Here is a 6753-nt window from a genome sequence, read left to right on the forward strand (position 1 = left end):
TAGTGAGTGCAGAAAGAAAAGATGTAAAGTGTTCATTTTGGAGAGTGAGAAGTGTCCTACACTTGCTCAGAACACTGAATTGTAATCATAAAGTTAAAGTAAGACCAATCTGGCAAAACTGTGTGTTTTTCTTCAGTTGCCCACATGTGGCCACAGAAAAGGTGAATAGTTGGGTTTAACCAATATAAGACTTTTTCAGGAGGTAAGAGTATGAAAGGACATATCAGAAATATGAAAAAATCATGAAGAGGCCAATGGATAGGGGATTTTGGCACTCACTAGAACTCAATGTGCTACCCAGAGCCTGCCCATTAGGGGATTGTGATGATGTTGAAGAATTGCAAGGACAGAAAATCTTGAGTCAATGACCTACAAGAAGAAGAGGTATTGGATAGAAATTGAGTGAAATAAATTCCATTTGGTCATGGATTTGATTTGCCAATTTTTACTTGAGGATCTTTTCATTGCATCTGGTGGGTTTGGGGTCACCAGCCCCTCCTTGAACTTTTCCAGGCTTCTCTCTCTCTCTCTCTCTCTCTGATGCATACAGAGGAAGAATCAGAAGTCACAGTGCAGAGTGAAAGTAGATTTATTGCAGCGAAGTAAAAGTAAATTTATTGTAGAAGTGGCTCAAAGCCACTCCAAGGAGTGGGGGACCCAGAGCTGGGTGACTGCTGGATATAGATAGGGCAGCAGTCCTATTTTTATGGGACAGGGCCTTCTTTACCCACCGAGAGGGTCTGCACTTCATTGGTTAACAGGCTTATTGCTAAGGTTACAATGTCATACAGTGCATCAAGATAATTACAGCACACAGTTTAGGACTATTTTAGGATGTTCAAACCATAAAGGAATGAGTGGAACAGTTTTGAAAACCAGTACAAGGTTATCTATTGGCCAGTGGGCTTATTGCTTCAGAAGTAAAACCACAAAACTGCTCTTAGTCACAGAGGCTACTTTTTCTTCTAAAAGGGCCTGTGTCCCTTACTCTAACCCTACCTAAGAGTCCCATCTTTCCCTACGTTTTCATCTCTGTACACGAGAGGTCTTGGTCTGTAATTTTCCTTTTTTTGTATTGTCTTTTTCTGGTTTTGGTATAGGGTCATGATGACCTCCTGATGAGTGAGACAATGTTCCCTCTGCTTCTGTTTCCTTGAGAATATTTTGGAGAGTTGGTACAATTTCTTCTTTCAATATTTGGTAGAATTCGCCGTGAAACCATGTGGGTTTAGAGCTTCTTATTAAGAAGATGATTATTTTTCAATTTACTTAGTAGATATAGGCCTATTTAGATTATCTATTTTTTTCTTGTGTGAGTTTTGGTAATCTATGTAGAGACTGAATGCAGTGTTTGAAATAGAGATTTTGAGAAGGTACTAATATTAATTATGATTAGATCAAGGATAGCTATGTGCTTGTATTTTTTATTTTTTTTGAGGAACCTCAATACTCTTCCAAATTGGCTGTACTAACTTATATTCACACAAACTTTGTATAAGGGTTCTTTTCTCCACATCCTTGCGAATACATTATCTGTCTCTTGTCTTTTTATAATAGCCATCCTAGCATGTATAAGATGGTATCTCATTGTGACCTTAATTTGCATTCCTGATGCTAATGCTAATGAATATCTTATATAACTATTGGTCATTTCTATGTATTCACCGTAGAATTATCAAATCAAACTAATTAACATATATGTCACCTCAAATATCTATAATTTCTTTGTGTGAGATAATTTAAAATTCTTTCTTTGAGCTGTTTTGAAATATGCAGTAAATTACTATTAACTATTATCACTATACTGTATAACCGATCACCAGAATGCATTTTTCCTATCTAACTGAAATATTATACATTTTGACCAAGGTCTTCCTTTTCTTTGTATTCTCTACCTTTCATCACCCTTTGGAAATCACTATTTTACTCTCTGCTTTTGTCTGCTTTTTTGGATTACACACACACATACATTACATAATACGATATTTGTCTTTCTGTGCCTGCTTTAATTTCACTTAACATAATGTCCTCTAGGTTCATTTGTGATGTCAAAATCTAGTCTGTTCAAATTTTCTATATTTTTCATGGTAAGTCTTGGTTGGTTGTAAGTTTCTAGGAATTTGTCTATTTTTATAGGTTATACAGTTTGTTGGTGTACAGTTATTCATAGTGGTTGCTCATAATCTTTTTTATTTGTGGTATCTTTATGTATTCGAGTCCTCTTTTTCCTTGCTTATTGCAGCTGAAACTTCGTCAATTTTATTTATTTTCACAAAAACCTACTCTTAGTTTAGTTGATCTTTTCTATTGTCTTTCTAATCTCTTTCATTTAGTTTTCTTTGGTCCTTATTATTTTCTTCCATATTTTGATTTGGGGCTTAGTTTGTTCTTTTTCTAATTCCTTGAAATGTGAAGTTAGGTAGTTCATTTAAAATCTTTTTTAGTTCTTAGTCTTGGCATTTGTTGCTATAAACTTCCCTTACAACTACTTTTGCTATATCCTGTAAGTTTTCATATGTTCTATTTTCAATATCATTTGGCTCAAGATATATTTTTATTTCTTCTTTGGCCCATTGGTTGTTCTGGAGTTCTGGAGTGTGTTGTTTAAATTACACATATTTGTGAATTTTCTAAAGTCCTCTCATTGATTTCTAGTTTAATACATTGTGGTTGGAAATGATATGTGACATGATTTCAGCTTTCTTTAACTTTTAAAACTTGGTTTGTGGCCCAATAGATGATCTAGCCCGGAAAATGTTCATGTGCACTTTAAGAAATATGTGTTCTGTTTTTAATGAATAGAAAGTTCTGTATATATCTGTTATATTAATTTGGTCTATATTATTATTAAAGTCTACTATTTTCTTTTTGAGTTTTTGGTTTTATTTATACTACTAGTTTATCATAGTATTAAAAAGAAAGATTTGTGTTATCATCTGTTTGTTTCTTTTTTTGTAGAAATCTTTTCATACTCTGAGTAACTACCTTAAAGATAACATATACAGTGTAGTAATTATTGTTATTCTTTTATTATTTGATTATGAAATTTTGTTTTATTTTCTCATAAAATAAATAAAGCATGGTATTGAAGTTTCTGTTATTGTGTTGCTGTCTGTATCTCCCTTCAATTGTTAGTATTGGCGTTATATATTTAGGTACTTCCATGTTGGGTGTGTGTATTTTTACAATTCTTATATTCTCTTGGTAAATTGACCTTCTTATCATTCGTGACATTGGTAGCTTGTGAGAGATTTTGATGGAAAAATCTCTTTTATCTGATATTAATGTAGCCACTTGTACTCTCTTTTGATTACCATTTCCATGAAATATGCTTTTCTTTTTTTCTATCCCTCCCCCACACTGGTTATTCAACTTAGGGACATTTTACCACTAAGCTACATCCCCAGGCCTTTTTATTTTTTATTATGAAACAGGATTCACTAAGTTGTCCAGGCTAGGCTTGAACTTGTGATCTTCATGCCTCTGTTTTTCAAGTAAGTGGGACTACAAGTTTGCTCCACTGTGTCCTGCTTGAATATCTTTTGTAATACCCTCAATTTCAGCCTATGTGTGTTCTTAATGCTAAAGTGAATCTCTTGCAGACAACATATTGTTAGATTTTTTTAAAAATCCATTTAACCTCTCTTTTTCTTTTAATTGGAAAAGTTAGCTAACTTATAATTGGAGCAGTCATTAAAAAATAAAGATTTATTTCTATTTTGTTGATTGTTTTCTGGTTGTGTATATCCTTTGTTCCTTCATCTTTTGCTTTCTTCCTTTGTAACTTGTTGTTTGTTTTGTAATGGCATGCTTTGCTTGCTTTTGATATCTTCTGTTTATCTATTAAAGATTTATTTCTTTGTTGTTACCATGGATCTTACATAAAACATCTTATAATTATAACTTTAGACTTTCTTCCTTTTTTTTTCAGACAGGGCTTTGCTATGCAGTTCAGGCTAACCTCGAACTCATTATTTAGCCCAGCTGGCCTTGACCTCACAGTGATGTATCTGCCTCATCATCCTGAGTATTGGGATTACAAGCATGTGTCAACATGCCTGGCTATAACTTTCTGCTTTCAACTGATAAGAACATAGCTTAAATCACCTAAAAACCCTATACTCCTACATTTCCCTATCCTAATTTTATATTATTGATGCAACACTACATATTTTATATTGTGTATTCATTAACAAATTGTTGTAGGCATAATTATTCTAATACTTTTGCAATTTAGCTAATACCTGCATTAAAATAATTTATACAACATAATGAACATTCAGAACTTAAGAATACATTTAGGTCCTTTCATTTCAACTTTAAGAATTCTCTTTAGCATTTCGTATAAGGCTGCTATTGTTTGTCTGGAAATGTCTTTGTCCTTCATTTTTGAAGGACAGCATTGATTTGTAATATTCTTGCTTGGTAGATTTTGTCCTTATCACTCTTGTCATTCCACTCCTTTGTGTCTTGCAAGCTTTCTAAGAAGTTCATTGTTAGCCTTATATAAGTTCCCTTGTATATGATGAGTCACTTTTTTCTTGTTGCTTTCAAAGTTATTGCTTTGTCTTGGACTTTTGTAAACTTGAGTGTAATGTGTTTTGGAAAATTGTTCTTTGGGTTAATCTTTGTTCAATCTTTATTAATCTTTTTAAAAAAATTCTTTTATTGGTACATTTTAGGTATACAATATATTTACATTTATCATTGGGTGCTTGTACCTGTATATGATGTATCCTAGTTCTTATTTTTTTCCCCATTACCTCCGCACTTTTTACCCCCTCCACCCTTTCCTATTTACATAGATTTCATTTCTATTTTTTTTCTTTTCTCATAATTTTTTCTTTCCCTTCTTTCTTTTCCCCTCCCCTCCCACCATGGCTACATCTTTGGACCTTTTCCTATTTCAAATTATCAATTATTCATTTTAATCATTTTAATCCTTATTTACACTTTCAGTTTCTCACACTAGAGAAACCATTTGGTATTTACACATATATATCCTATTTGTTTCACTTAAGAGTATGGCCTCAATATTTATCCATTTAGCTATAAAGCTCTCTAGTTTTTAGTACTTTATGGCTGAGTAGTACTCCATTTTATTTAAAAAACCCACATATTTATCCAGTTTCCAGTTGATGGGCACTTGGGCTGTTTCCAAGCTTTAGCTATTACAAGCTCTGCTGCTATAAACATGGGTGCACATATATCGCTGTGGTATGATTCTTTTAATTCTTTGGAAAAGATCCCCAGCAGGGGAATAGCTGAGTCAAATGGGACCTCCAGCCCTAGTTCTTTGAGGTATCTCCATACTGATTTCCACAGTGGTTGCACCAGTCTGCACTCCCACCAACAATGGAGAAGGTTTCCTTTCTCTCCACACCCCTGCCAGCATTTGTTATTGGTTGATTTCTTGAAAGCAGCCATTCTGGGGTGAGGGAGAATCTCAGTGTTGTTTTCATCTGCATCTCTCAAATGACCAGTGCTATTGAACATTTATTCATATATTTATTTGCTGCTTTTACTTCTTTGTCTGAGAAATGTCTGTTCATTTCAGATGCCCATTTTTGAATTGTGTTCTTGAATTTCGGGGATCTGATTTTTTTCAATTCTTTATATTTTCTAGATAGTAGACCTTTGTCTGAGGTACAGCTGGTAAAAATTTTTTCCCACATTGTAGGTTGTCTCTTAGCTCTGTTGGTGGTTTCTCTTGCAGTGCAGAAGCTTTTTAGTAAGATGAGATCCCAGTTGTTGATTCTCTGAGCTAGTTCCTGTGATACTGAGGTTTTGTTCATAAAGTCTTTTCCTATGCCAATATCTTCAAGAGTTCTGCCTAACTTATCTTCCAGCAAGTTTAGTGTTTCTGTCTTAATAATTAGATGTTTAATCCACTTTGATCTTAGTTTAGTGCATGGTGATAGGTATGGGTCTAGTTTTAATCTTTGGCAGGTTGAAATCCAATTTTTCTAACACCATTTATTAAATAGGCTATCTTTCCTCCAGTGAGGGTGGTTGGCTCCTTTGTCAAAGATGAGGTGGCTGAGTATGTCTGGAGTTGTTTCTCCATCTTCTAATCTATTCCACTGATCCTCAGGTCTGTTTCTTTGCCAGTACCATGCTGTTTTTATCACAGTAGCTTTGTAGTATAGTCTCAAGTTTGGAATTGTGATACCCTCAGCCATGTATCTATTGCCTAAGATTGCTTTTGCTACTCTAGGTCTCTTCTGGTTCCAAATGAATTTTTGGACTGTTTTCTCTAGTTCTGTGAAGTATATTATTGGAATTTCAATCAGCATTGCATTAAATCTATATAGTAGTTGGGCCAGGGATTTAGCTCAGTGGTTTTGCTGCCTGCTGCACAAGCACAAGGACCCAAGTTCGATCCCCGGTACCAAAAAAAAAAAAAAAAATCTATATAGTAGTTTTGGAAGTATGGCCATTTTCACTATATTGGTTCTTCCTACCTAGGAACAAGGGATGTCTTTCCATTTTCTTATATCCTCCTCAATCTCCTTTTTTAGAATTCTGTAGTTTTCAGTGTAGAGGTCTTTTGCTTCCTTTGTTAGATTGATTCCTAGATATTTCATTTTTTTGGATGTTACTGTAAAAGGAATTGTTCCCTGAATTTCTCTCTCAGTGAGTCTGCTATTTGTGTATAAGAAGACTATTGTTTTTTGAGTGTTGACCTTATATCCAGCTACTCTACTGAATCTGGCAATTAGGTCTAGAAGGCTTTTGACTGAGTTTTTTGGG

Source organism: Heterocephalus glaber, unplaced genomic scaffold, assembly GCF_053883595.1.
Source record: "Heterocephalus glaber isolate CG9 unplaced genomic scaffold, H.glaber_assembly_v1.0 deba00001564, whole genome shotgun sequence".
Taxonomy (NCBI): Eukaryota; Metazoa; Chordata; class Mammalia; order Rodentia; family Bathyergidae; genus Heterocephalus; species Heterocephalus glaber.